Source organism: Oryctolagus cuniculus, chromosome 17, assembly GCF_051225735.1.
Source record: "Oryctolagus cuniculus isolate XC-2025 breed Fujian yellow rabbit chromosome 17, ASM5122573v1, whole genome shotgun sequence".
In the NCBI taxonomy this organism is placed as follows: domain Eukaryota; kingdom Metazoa; phylum Chordata; class Mammalia; order Lagomorpha; family Leporidae; genus Oryctolagus; species Oryctolagus cuniculus.
Genome location: NC_142883.1, coordinates 10,744,667 through 10,759,476, shown reverse-complemented (window position 1 = coordinate 10,759,476; position 14,810 = coordinate 10,744,667). Strand labels below are relative to the sequence as shown.

The 14,810-nt window shown below is 43.1% G+C and overlaps 1 pseudogene; it reads right to left on the bottom strand.

Moving 5' to 3' along the window:
• Window positions 1–2,207: 2,207 nt before the first annotated feature.
• Window positions 2,208–12,822, bottom strand: LOC100340784 (magnesium transporter NIPA2-like; annotated as a pseudogene).
• Between the last annotated feature and the right edge of the window lie 1,988 nt (window positions 12,823–14,810).

The following is a 14,810-nucleotide window of genomic DNA, read 5'->3' as shown; positions in this document are numbered from 1 at the left end:
GGGCAGCCGATGAGAGGTGTATGGATTTGGGATGCATTTTGGAAGCAAGAGTCAGTGATACTTTAGATTTCCTGAAAGGCCTGAAGGGAGAGAGAAATCCAGGAACCCACTAGGTTGACAATTAAGGTGTTGCTGTTTACTGATGGGAATAGAGAGGTCTTTATGAATTTCATAAAAAACATGAAAAAACTGCAGGAATTTCAACTTTTTTTTTTTACACAAAAATAGGTCTATCTTTCAATTCCACTTTCCACAAACCTTTTGAAAAATGCTTGTATTAAGAGTTCTATTTGGGATGCATTTTGTTTGAGATGCTAGCTAGACATTCAACTGGAGAACAGTTGGATATATGAGTGGGGCTCAAAGGAAGAGTTAGAGCTAAAGATACTTGAATGTTTGTGCAAGTCAGATTGGACTCCAGCCTGTGATGTACCCTCATTCATGCACACTTTTCAGAATTGTAGATACTGGGAATCTAAAATGTCACAAAATCTCTTCTTAGTGTCAGGACTGCCCATTTAGTCCAAGGAATCACATTTCAAATAGAAACTGAGGTCATCAGCATTCTTGGCATTTATTCATGCTTTGTCCCCATCAGTTCTCTCCTTGGTGGCAGCAGAGCAGTTTCAACCAGCTTAGAGCTTGGATGCCTGCTGCCTCTAAAGGCCAAGCCAAGCTTGAGTGACTCAGGTTCCTAAAGGTTATGATCTCAACTCTAGAATCTCTGTTTAGTTTAGAGCTCAGATTTTTTCCTTACATATGAAGATTAGGACAGAGACACAAATTTTAAATAATCAGAAAAAGTGAGATATTCACAGAATTTATCATAAGAGCATTAAACCTCGCTTGCTTCAGAATCTTACTATTTCTTACTCTGTATTAGGTGATGGTGAGGATTTATTTAACCTCTCTTCTCAGTCTTCTACAGCTGGGTGAAGATCAAGGGTGTTTGTTGGTGCCGGTGCCGTGGCTCACTTGGTTAATCCTCCACCTGCAGCGCCAGCATCCTAAATGGGTGCCGGGTTCTAGTCCCGGTTGCTCCTCTTCCAGTCCAGCTCTCTGCTGTGGCCTGGGAGGGCAGTGGAGGATGGCCCAAGTGCTTGGACCCTGCACCCGCATGGGAGACCAGGAGAAGCACCTGGCTCCTGGCTTCAGATCGGCGCAGTGTGCTGGCCGTATTGGCCATTTCGGGGGTGAACCAACGGAAGGAAGACCTTTCTCTCTCTCTCTCTCTCTCTCTCACTGTCTATAACTCTACCTGTCAAATAAATTAAAAAAAAAGAAAATAGCTCTATTAAAAAAAAAAAGAATGTTTGTTGAGGTGCTTTGTTCCCATGGTCTTGAAGACATTTGAAGCCATGTATCTTCTCTGTTCCCTTTCGTGTCTCATGGAATATTACTTGGCCTCTCTGGGATCTTGGAAAACTGTCCTTTTTTATTATTATTTTTTAAGTAGGTAACATACATCACAGGGTAATGTGTTGGGATAATTTTGTTCTTTTTACAAATAAAAAAGATTTATATGGGATTGGTGGATTTGGATGACAAATGCACTTTTCAGATTTTCTTTCTTTCTTTTTTTTTTTTTAAAGATTTTATTTATTTATTTGAGAGGTAGAGTTACAGACAGTGAGAGGGAGAGACAGAAAGGTCTTCCTTCCATTGGTTCACCCCCTATATAGCCGCTATGGCCAGTGCTGCGTCAATCCGAAGCCAGGAGCCAGGTGCTTCTTCCTGGTCTCCCATGCGGGTGCAGGGCCCAAGCACTTGGGCCATCCTCCCAGGCCTCAGCAGAGAGCTGGACTGGAAGAGGAGCAACCAGGACCAGAACCCGGCTCCCATATGGGATGCTGGCACCGCAAGCAAAGGATTAACCAAGTGAGTCAATGTGCCGGCCCCTCAGATTTTCATTACCAATAAAAAAATGAAGCATTTTAAATACTTAAAACAGTCATTAGTGCATTCAGAGTTTGGAGAATCAAAAGTTAAATACCTCTACAGTAAAACAAGGTTAAAATAAATCAGTCATGTTCTGAGGTCATTATAGTGACTACCATCATTTAAGAAAAGTGATTTCTTGGTCCAAATTAGTGAAAACTTAAAAAAAAAAAGGATTCTTTTAAATGACATTATGTGAGGGCAATGCATTTTCAGACACATTCTGATGTTCAAATTCACTTCTTAACAGAGTTTTAATTACATCTTTCTTAAAAAGCTGTCAGGTTTCTGCTTCTTCGATAGGTGTCTTCATCAGTGTGTTGTTAAATTCCATAGGTTGGAAAAAAGGCAAGATGGCGGAATAGGAAGGGAGCACACTGATAGTCCGGGGAGAGGTAGTTTAATAAAAGTGGAGATACTGCAGGTTCAAGGAAGAGTAGGGGAGGAAACAGCAGAAGAAACTCTTCCGGAACGCGTGATTCACAGCGGACCTGCGTGGAGAGCATGGGAGCCCACAGTTCGGGACACCAGCGGCAGACTCAACACACCAGCACTGGAACGCGAGGTGAGCCGAACCTCAATAGCCCGAGACACTGGCAGGCAAGCAGAGAGGGGAGACTAGAGGGAACGACCCCCGGGGGAGAAAAGTTCACCTGGCTAACTGGAAGAGAGAGAGAGAAAAAAAAAAGGTGACTGGTACGGATACGGGTTTCTCTCTCTCTGCTCACCTCTCAAGGGCGAGCAAGACAAAGAGCAGGCGCCATCTTGGACATACGTCATAAGCAGAGCGACCTCAGGTCTGCACCGGCCCTGAGCCTAGCAGAAAAACCTGACTCTGGGTGGGGCAAATTAACAGGAGATTAGGACCTAGTAAATTTGTGGTGCTACTGAACTGAGACTGTGAAAAAAGAGACGGTGGGGGAGAGAACTCACGGAATTCACGTGAGCACTCTCCAGAGACACTACAATTCCGTAACTTTGGCAACCCAGTGGGAGACTGAAGGAGAATTTGAGCCCACTCTGAGGGCCGAACAGATTCCCTGTGTGGTCCTTGGGAAAGAGCTTCCGATCTCTGGCTCCTGTGGGTATATCATTTGCCTGCTAACTACCTCCAACTTCATTCAGCTGTGCGGAATTACTCCCCTTTTGAATCAAAAAAAAAAAAAAAAAAAAAAAGAGAGAGAGAGAGAGAGGTTTACCACGCCTAACCTGGGAGTGTCACCTTTGGCACACCAAACAGAGCTCTCAGGCCACACCCATCTCAAGCCCTAAGGCTCCATCAAAAACAGATAGTCCACTTAATCTAGAGTCATAGTATAACAAGAAAAAGCACCACAGTGAAGAAACCAAATATCTCCTATATGCCAAATAACAAACGCAAAAACCAAGGTAATAAAAACAAGGAAGTCACCATGACGCCCTCAAATGAAAAAGAGACCCCAATTCAAGATTATGAAGATGATGACATAGAAGAAATGCAAGAAGCAGATCTCAAAAAATTGATAAGAACATTAAGAAGTTCTCAAAAACAAATTCTTGAACTACAGAAATCCTTAATGGACAAGATAGAAAATCTCTCTCGTGAAAATGAAATATTAAGGAGGAATCAAAATGAAACGAAACAACTAGTACAACAGGAAACTGTGATAGTGACTGAAGTGAAGAATTCAACAGATCAAATGAAAAACACAATAGAGAGCCTTACAAAGAGAATGGGTGAAGCAGAAGAGAGAATATTGGACTTAGAAGACAGAGAACAGGAAAGGATATAGTCAGACCAAAGAAAAGAAAAGGAAATTAGAAATCTAAAACATATTGTTGGGAATCTTCAAGATACTATTAAAAAACCCAACATTCGGGTTCTAGGAGTTCCTGAAGGCATGGAGAGGGAGAAAGGATTAGAAGGCCTTTTTAGTGAGATATTAGCAGAAAATTTCCCAAGTTTGGAGAAGGACAGAGAAATCCTAGTACAGGAAGCTCACAGAACCCCTAATAAACACGACCAAAAGAGATCCTCACCACGACATGTTGTAATTAAACTCTCCACAGTGAAACATAAAGAAAAGATCCTAAAATGTGCAAGAGAGAAATGTCAGATTACTCTCAGAGGATCTCCAATCAGACTCACAGCTGACTTCTCATCAGAAACTCTACAAGCTAGGAGGGAATGGCGAGATATAGCCTGTCGCTCCCCCTCTTCGTGGAGGAGTGACACTGAACCCTGCCTAGGCTTCATATCCGAGTCACGGCACCATTATGTCACTCCCCCTCTTCATGGAGGAACAACACAGGACCCTGCGCTGTTCTTTTGTCTGCTCGGCCCTCCCCGGGTTTGCTGCTGGTTATTCCCGGGTTGGCTACCGTCCCTTCCACCTCCGTGGAAGGGCGGTTCCCCCTGCCACTTTCCCCACTTCTGCAGGGGAGCGGCACACCGCCGGCCAGCTCTCTTGGGGGCTGCACAGGTGTTCCTTCAGATAGATGTTCCCCCTGCATGTTGTCTCTCTCCTCCTTTATAGTCCTCTTCCACCAATCCCAACTCGGCTACCCACACACCGAGTACGCTGCTCTCCTCCAATCAGGAGCAGGTCCTGCTGTTTATTGGTTGAACCGGAGGCAGCTGTGTAGAAGCTGTTTCCTCCTCTCCCAGCGCCATATTGTGGGAGAGCAGATGCATAGAATAAGTCTTAATTCCAGTAACTTAGTCTAGTCCGAGTTGCTCCCCATAGATCCCCCTTTCTTTTTATTTTTGGCGTTGATACGCGCCTGTCTTCGGTGTTCCACGGCACACACTCTGCTCTACTTGCTAGAGTTGCCCACAGGTGCTTACAAGCCCTACCAATCAGGCAAACCGAATCCAGGTCCTCTCTTCGCTATGTTGTGAGGAGGTTTTTAGGCGCTGATGCGTGCCTGTGTTCGGTGCCCTGCAGCGCATGCTCTGCTCTGCTCGAACTGCCTGCAGGTGCTTACAAGCCCTATCAGGCAAACCGAATCCAAGCCTTCTCATTGCCGTCTTGTGGGGAGACTTATTGGTGTTGATAACGTGCCTGTCTTCGGTGACCTGCAGTGGGTAAGCTGCTAGCCGCCAGCAGGTGCTTATCGTCTTACTAATCAGGCAGACCGAATCCAAGCTCTCTCATTACCATGTTGTGGGGAGGCCTTATTTTTCTCTATTTCTCTATCTCCGGGCATTCCTATCTCTCCTATTTTACTTCTATCTGCCAGCATTCCTATTTCTCTCATTTTACTTCTAAACTTCTGTTTCTCTTATCCCCGCGGTTTCCCGGCGCCCGCCCCGAGGCTGCTTCTTGGCCCCTCGCCCCGCGGAGGCTTTTCCTATCTATTAGCGCCCCGTGCGCTCTCCCCGTTCATGCCCCGCGCGCTCTCTCTGCACGCGGCGGCTTCCGCGAGTCACACAGCCTAGCTCACGTTTCCGCCACCGGTATTCAGTCTAAGTTCCCCGGGCTAACCTGGCGAATTCAACCTATAGCTTACGTTTCCGCCTTACGGTTTGGCTTCCCGTCTTTTGCTCCCCGGGCTAATCTGACGGATTCCAACCTGGCCCACGTCTCCGCCTCTGGTTTTAGTTTTTCGCCTTTTGCTCCCCGGGCTGACTTGAAGAATCCCAAGCTGGCTTACGTCTCCACCTCAGCCTGCCCCCGCAGCTTCATCCTCCCTAACATTTTTCTCTACCCGGTATGTTTCCCTAAGTTTTCTTCCAAAAATATTCCCCTCTCACTTCTCCTGGCTTCTCCCCACAGTCCATATCCGAGTCTAAGTTTCTTCTAGGTTTCACTTTCACTTTCAATCTGCAGTCCGTATCTGAGTCTAAGTTTCTTCTTGCTTTCACTTTAAATCCTAACTTCTTTTCCACAGTCCGTATCCGAGTCTACGCCTAGGCTTTCAATAGCTTCTTCCGGCACCTTTTCCGCCCGGCTTTTCCCTAGGCTCTTTGCTAGTCTCTCTCTCCGGTATTTTCCCACTTCTTCCCGTTTCTTCCCTCCTTGGTTTCCTATCCGAGTCACGGCACCATTATGTCGCTCCCCCTCTTCGTGGAGGAGCGACACTGAACCCTGCCTAGGCTTCATATCCGAGTCACGGCACCATTATGTCGCTCCCCGTCTTCGTGGAGGAACGACACAGGACCCTGCGCTGTTCTTTTGTCTGCTCGGCCCTCCCCGGGTTTGCTGCTGGTTATTCCCGGGTTGGCTACCGTCCCTTCCACCTCCGTGGAAGGGCGGTTCCCCCTGCCACTTTCCCCACTTCCGCGGGGGAGCGGCACACCGCCGGCCGGCTCTCTTGGGGGCTGCACAGGTGTTCCTTCAGATAGATGTTCCCCCTGCATGTTGTCTCTCTCCTCCTTTATAGTCCTCTTCCACCAATCCCAACTCGGCTACCCACACACCGAGTACGCTGCTCTCCTCCAATCAGGAGCAGGTCCTGCTGTTTATTGGTTGAACCGGAGGCAGCTGTGTAGAAGCTGTTTCCTCCTCTCCCAGCGCCATATTGTGGGAGAGCAGATGCATAGAATAAGTCTTAATTCCAGTAACTTAGTCTAGTCCGAGTTGCTCCCCACAATAGCCCAGGTACTAAGAGAGAACAACTGCCAGCCCAGAATATTATATCCTGCAAAGCTATCATTTGTGAATGAAGGTGAAATAAAGACTTTTCATAGCAAACAGAAATTGAAAGAATTTGTCACCACTCGTCCAGCCCTGCAACAGATGCTTAAAGATGTGTTACACACAGAAACACAGAAACACGGTCATCAATATGAAAGAAGATAAAGGAAGGAAACCTCACAGCAAAAGATCACAGGGAATTCAAAGCATATATTAGAACTTATCTTTGGCAAATGGCAGGGCAAAGTTACCACTTATCATTAGTCACATTGAACGTGAATGGCCTGAACTGTCCAGTTAAAAGACACCAATTGGCTGATTTGGTTAAGGAACAAAACCCATCTATTTGCTGCTTACAAGAAACACATCTTTCCAACAGAGATCCATACAGACTGAAAGTGAAAGGCTGGAAAAAGATATACCATGCCAACAGAAATGAAAAAAGAGCGGGCATAGCCATCTTAATATCGGACAACATAAACTTTACCACAAAAACTGTTAAGAGAGACAAAGAGGGGCACTATATAATGATTAAGGGATCAATACAACAAGAAGATATAACAATTATCAATGTATATGCACCTAACTACAGGGCACCAGTTTATCTAAAATATTTGTTAATGGACTTAAAGGGAGACTTAGACCCCAATACAATAGTACTGGGGGACTTCAATACTCCACTCTCAGAAATAGACAGATCAATAGGACAGAAGATCAACAAGGATACAGTAGATTTAAACGACACTATAACCCAAATGGATCTAACAGATATATACAGAACTTTCAATCCTACAGCTAAAGACTTTACATTCTTCTCAGCAGTACATGGAACCTTCTCTAGGATTGACCACATACTAGGCCATAAAGCAAGTCTCAGCAAATTCAAAAGAATTAGAATCATACTATGCAGCTTCTTAGACCATAAAGGAATGAAGTTGGAAATTAGCAACTCAGGAATCCCTAGAGCATACGCAAACACATGGAGATTGAACAACATGCTTCTGAATGAACAATGGGTCATAGAAGAAATTAAAGGAGAAATCAAAAATTTTCTGGAAGTAAATGAGGATAACAGCACAACATACCAAAACTTATGGGACGCAGCAAAAGCAGTGTTAAGAGGAAAGTTTATATCAATAGGTGCCTACATCAAGAAATTGGAAAGGCACCAAATAGATGAGCTTTCAATTCACCTCAAGGATCTAGAAAACCTACAGCAAACCAGACCCAAATCTAGTAGGAGAAGAGAAATAATTAAAATCAGAGAAGAAATCAACAGGATTGAATCAAGAAAAACATTACAAAAAATCAGCCAAACGAGGAGCTGGTTTTTTGAAAAAATCAACAAAATTGACACCCCATTGGCCCAACTAACTAAAAAAAGAAGAGAAAAGACCCAAATCAATAAAATCAGAGATGAAAAAGGAAACGTAACAACAGACACCACAGAAATAAAAAGAATCATCAGAAATTACTACAAGGACTTGTATGGCAGCAAACAGGAAAATCTATCAGAAATAGATAGATTCCTGGACACAAAAAATCTACCTAAATTGAACCATGAAGACATCAAAAACCTAAACAGACCCATAACTGAGACAGAAATTGAAACAGTAATAAAGGCCCTCCCAACAAAGAAAAGCACAGGACCAGATGGATTCACTGCTGAATTCTACCAGACATTTAAAGAAGAACTAACTCCAATTCTTCTCAAACTATTCAGAACAATCGAAGAAGAGGGAATCCTCCCAAATTCTTTCTATGAAGCCAGCATCACCTTAATTCCTAAGCCGGAAAAAGATGCAGCGCTGAAAGAGAATTACAGACCAATATCCCTGATGAACATAGATGCAAAAATCCTCAATAAAATTCTCGCCAATAGAATGCAACAACACATCAGAAAAGTCATCCACCCAGACCAAGTGGGATTTATCCCTGGTATGCAGGGATGGTTTAATGTGCGCAAGACAATCAATGTGATACACCACATTAACAGACTGCAGAAGAAAAACCATATGATTATCTCAATAGATGCCGAGAAAGCACTTGATAAAATACAACACCCGTTCATGAGGAAAACTCTAAGCAAACTGGGTTTGGAAGGAACATTCCTCAATACAATCAAAGCAATCTATGAAAAACCCACAGCCAACATCCTATTGAATGGGGAAAAGTTGGAAGCATTTCCACTGAGATCTGGTACCAGACAGGGATGCCCACTCTCACCACTGCTATTCAATATAGTTCTGGAGGTTCTAGCCAGAGCTATTAGGTAAGAAAAAGAAATTAAAGGGATACAAATTGGGAAGGAAGAACTCAAACTATCCCTCTTTGCAGATGATATGATTTTTTATTTAGAGGACCCAAAGAACTCTACTAAGAGACTATTGGAACTCATAGAAGAGTTTGGCAAAGTAGCAGGGTATAAAATCAATGCACAAAAATCAACAGCCTTTGTATACACAGACAATGCCATGGCTGAGGAAGAACTTCTAAGATCAATCCCATTCACAATAGCTACAAAAACAATCAAATACCTTGGAATAAACTTAACCAAGGACGTTCAAGATCTCTACGATGAAAAATTACAAAACCTTAAAGAAAGAAATAGAAGAGGATACCAAGAAATGGAAAAATCTTCCATGCTCATGGATTGGAAGAATCAATATCATCAAAATGTCCATTCTCCCAAAAGCAATTTATAGATTCAATGCAATACCAATCAAGATACCGAAGACCTTCGTCTCAGATCTGGAAAAATTGGTGCTGAAATTTATATGGAGGCACAAGAGACCTCGAATAGCTAAAGCAATCTTGTACAACAAAAACAAAGCTGGAGGCATCACAATACCAGATTTCAGGACATACTACAGGGCAGTTGTAATCAAAACAGCATGGTACTGGTACAGAAACAGATGGATAGACCAATGGAACAGAATTGAAACACCAGAAATCAACCCAAACATCTACAGCCAACTTATATTTGATCAAGGATCTAAAATTAATTCCTGGAGCAAGGACAATCTATTCAATAAATGGTGCTGGGAAAACTGGATTTCCACGTGCAGAATCATGAAGCAAGACCCCTACCTTACACCTTACACAAAAATCCACTCAACATGGATTAAAGACCTAAATCTACGACCTAACACCATCAAGTTATTAGAGAACATTGGAGAAACCCTTCAAGATATTGGCACAGGCAAAGAATTTCTGGAAAAGACCCGGGAGGCACAGGCCGTCAAAGCCAAAATCAACTATTGGGAATGCATCAAACTGAGAAGTTTCTGTACTGCAAAAGAAACAGTCAGGAAAGTAAAGAGGCAACTGACAGAATGGGAAAAAATATTTGCAAACTATGCAACAGATAAAGGGTTAATAACCAGAATCTACAAAGAGATCAAGAAACTCCACAAAAACAAAACCAACAACCCACTTAAGAGATCGCCAAGGACCTCAATAGACATTTTTCAAAAGAGGAAATCCAAATGGCCAACAGGCACATGAAAAAATGTTCAAGGTCATTAGCAATCAGGGAAATGCAAATCAAACCACAATGAGGTTTCACCTCACCCCGGTTAGAATGGCTCACATTCAGAAATCTACCAACAACAGATGCTGGCGAGGATGTGGGGAAAAAGGGACACTAACCCACTGTTGGTGGGAATGCAAACTGGTCAAGCCACTATGGAAGTCAGTCTGGAGATTCCTCAGAAACCTGAAGATAACCCTACCGTTCGACCCAGCCATCCCACTCCTTGGAATTTACCCAAAGGAATTTAAATTGGCAAACAAAAAAGCGGTCTGCACCCTAATGTTTATTGCAGCTCAATTCACAATAGCTAAGACCTGGAACCAACCTAAATGCCCATCAACGGTAGACTGGATAAAGAAATTATGGGATATGTACTCTTTAGAATACTATACCACAGTAAGAAACAATGAAATCCAGTCATTTGCAACAAAATGGAGGAATCTGGAACACATCATGCTGAGTGAAATAAGCCAGTCCCAAAGGGACAAATATCATATGTTCTCCCTGATCGGTGACAACTGACTGAACACCAAAAAGGAAACCTGTTGAAGTGAAATGGACACTATGAGAAACGGTGACTTGATCAGCATAGCCCTGACTGTTAATGAACAACTTAATACATTATCCCTCTTAGTAGTTTTTTTGTCTGTTCTACTTAATATGACTGGTTTAATTCTGTAATTAATACACAATTATTCTTAAGTGTTGAAATTTAACTGAAATGTGATCCCTGTTAAACACAAGAGTAGGAATAAGAGAGGGAGGAGATGTACAATTTGGGACATGCTCAAGCTGACTTGCCCCAAATGGTAGAGTTAGAAACATACCAGGGGACTCCAATTTAATCCCATCAAGGTGGCATGTACCAATGCCATCTCACCAGTCCAAGTGATCAATTTCAGTTCACAATTGATCATAATGAAAGGACTAAGAGTCAAAGGAAGCACATAAACAAGTCTAGTACCTGCTAATACTAACCGATAGAATAAATAAAGGGGAGAGTGATCCAACATGAGAAGCGAGATACTCAGCAGACTCATAGAATGGCAGATGTCCTAAACAGCACTCTGGCCTCAGAATCAGCCCTAAAGGCATTCGGAGCTGGCTGAAAAGCCCATGAGAGTATTTCAGGCATGGAAAGCCAAGAAACTCTGGAAAAAAAAAAAAACCTAAATGAAAGATCTCTGTGAGTGAGATCCCAGTGGAAAGAACAGGTCTTCAAAGAAGGAGGTACCTTTCTCTGAAGGGAGGAGAGAACCTCCACTTTGACTATGACCTTGTCTAAACAAGATAAGAGTCGGTGAACTCAAAAGGCTTCCATAGCCTTGGAAACTCATGACTGGAGCATAGGGGGATTACTGATGCCATAGACAGTAGTGTCAATTTGTAAAGTCAACAACAGGAGTCACTGTGCACTTACTCCTCATGTAGGATCTCTGTCCTTAATGTGCTGTACATTGAGATTTAATGCTATAACGAGTACTCAAACAGTATATTTAACTTTGTGTTTCTATGGGGGTGCAAACTGTTGAAATCTTTACTTAATGTATACTAAACTGATCTTCTGTTAAAAAAAAAAAAGAAAGAAGAAATTATGAATTCCCAACTTGACTCTCACTGGGATTAAACATGACAATAGGTCTGATCTGATTTTATCATCATTTAAAAAATCATCTATTATTTTTCACTTTATGTTTCTGTGTGGGAGCAAACTGTTGAAATCTTTACTTAATGTATGCTAAACTGATCTTCTGTATATAAAGAGAATCGAAAATGAATCCTCATGTGAATGGTAGGGGAGAGGGAGTGGGAAAGGGGAGGGATGCGGGTGGGAGAGACGATATGGGGGGGAAGCCATTGTAATCCATAAGCCGTACTTTGGAAATTTATATTCATTAAATAAATGTTAAAAAAAATTCCACAGGTTAAGCTTTCTTCATTCCTGTTAGGAACTTCATAGATATTAGAGAGATTGCCATTTACTGCCTTTTCACCTTTCCTAAAAGACACAGGTAAACTGGGTCAAAACTGATGTTTTAAAGGCATGCAACAGGAAAATCCCTACGATGGTTGTAAAGAAGCTGGAGTACCTACCAGTGACATTCTCTATAGGCGAATCTTGCTACTCCTTATAATGAACAATTGAGCCCATTACAGCAGAGGTGTAAAGAATACTGGGGTCATGCTGGAAGCATTGAAAATGTCCAGGGCCCTGTTCAGGTAATTAATCCGGGTGTTCACATGAACGATCGATCAGGCTCAGCAGTGGGATCCAGGCCAGAGGGTTTTGCAGCATGGGCTGTCCTGCAAATGACATTGATAGCAATGCCCAGGCCCTTCACATAGGGCATTGAAAATGCTCCAAAGACGGGGCATATTTGTATGTACACAGAATGTCTGTCTGTCCATGCTGAGGTCCTACCACGAAGATGAATATCCAGGACAAAACGACTGCTAGTGTTGCAAAGACCATGAAACCTGGGTCACCTAGCTTGTGAGACATTACAGTTAAGATCTCAATCTCCTCTTCTTTTGGAGTGTGAATGATCAGAACTGTAAATCCCAGGATACTTAGCAAACATCCAATTTTCCCGTGAAGATTAAGTATTTCATTCAGAAAGTATGAAGACAGAATGGCACAAAGAAAGAACGCTGAGGGCTCCTCGCAGCCACTAGCGTGGTTGGTGCAATTGCATAAGCAGCAAAGATGGCCACCTCCCCAGCGCCCATTGACAGCAGTCCAGCCAACCCATACCATGCTTAAGATACACTTGGCCAGGGCTGGTGTTGTGGCGTAGCGGGTAAGGCTTCTGCATGTGACACCATCTTCCCGTACAGGCACCGGTCAGAGTCCTGGCTGCTCCACTTCCCATCCAGCTCAGGTTTGATATGCTTGTCAGTCTCATTTTCCAAATCCTGGTTGTCTGTGGTATCAAGGCTGGCTTAATCCATAAACTGCGTAAAAAACCACTTAGTGCTAAGTCTTTACTTGTTCTAGAACATCTCTCCCACTCACCTGTCAAATACTTTCAGATAACAAAAAATGAACTAGTTTGTATTATTTCTTTGGGTTACAAAAATGAACTCTTCCGTTAAAATAAACCAGTTTATAATTGAAAATGAAACTCAATGAAGGGCATGGGAGAGGGGAGGGCTGTGGGAGGGATGGAGGTTTGTGGGGGAAGCCACAATAATACAAAAGTTGCACTTTATAAATTCACATTTATTAAATAAAAATTAAAAAATTTAAAAAATGAACAAGTTTATTTATTTGTAGGCATATCAACTGGCTCTTGGGACATGATGTAAAAAAACAGATATGTTTTGAAGTGTCAGAGAGGGGTGAGGAGACAGGAGCAAGAGGGACTTCTTGGAGTCACTAGGCTATAGCAACATCAATGTCGCAGGTTGATGCTATTACTGCCTTGATTGTTTTTAATTGTCACTGTAACACTCTGAAGTGGGTACCAATAGCTCCATTTTATAGATGAACAAAGAAGTTCCACGTGGGAAGTAAATAATAGATTCAAAATTGAATTTAACCCTAGCTCTTAATCACTGAACCACATAGTGCCATTCACTGACAGTGGGAAGTGGATTCTGGTTGTCTTTTAGTTCCCAGCCCGGGATGAACAGAAAGAACTCTGAGATTCTGCACTTGGGAAGGAAGTCAGGGGAGGGGTGCTTTTCTCAGAATTTTCTGGGCTGGGCAGGTTGGGGATTGTGAAAGAGAACAAAGGATGTGCAAAGAACTGGCAGTGAAAGCTCAGAGCATTGTCTGCGTGACTCAGAAAATTTTGTTTATATGTTACACATTGCAGTCATGTGTGTGACATTCCTTGAGGACTGTTCCAGGAAATGTTTCTGCTTCCCACCACTTGTTACTTCCTTCATCCTGATAGGGTGCTTGCTTTCTTTGATTTTGGCAGCGCACTGATGAAAGAAGCCTGCCAGCCGTTATTTGTGCCTTGTTGACAAGTATTCTTTTTATTTTCCTGCATGTTTACATCTCTTCCTAATTTGGTGATAAACTTTCATTTGGTTCACACTATGTTTAGTGATGCCAAAGAAGAGGCTGTGGGCTTTACCACTCCAGAGAATCCACCAGACTCTACAACTTAGAGGTCATTTCTATACATTTATTTATTTATTTATTTATTTATTTGAAAGTCAGAGTTACACAAAGAGAAGAGAGGCAGAGAGAGAAAAAGAGGTCTTCCATCCAATGGTTCACTCCCCAATTGCCCGCAACAGCCGGAGCTGCACCGATCTGAAGCCAGGAGCCAGGATCTTCTTTTGGGCCTCCCACGCGGGTGCAGGGGCCCAAGGACTTTGGCCATCTTCTGTTGCTTTCCCAGGCCATAGCAGAGAGCTGGATCAGAAGTGGAGCAGCCGGGTTTCGAACCAGCACCCATATGGGATGCTGGTGCTTCAGGCCAGGGCGTTAACCCGCTGCACCACAGTGCTGGCCCCCTATACATCTATTTAACTTGTGTGTTAAGTGAGAATCACAATTTTACTTCAGCATGTCTCTTTGGACATTAGAGATAGGAATGAATGTAGAAAATATCTTTGGCACATACTCTGTTACACACCCAATTAATGCCTTCGTTTAGAATTCTATGCCTCTTGGCCGGCGCCGCGGCTCACTAGGCTAATCCTCCGCCTGCGGCGCCAGCACCCTGGGTTCTAGTCCTGGCTGGGGTGCTGGATTCTGT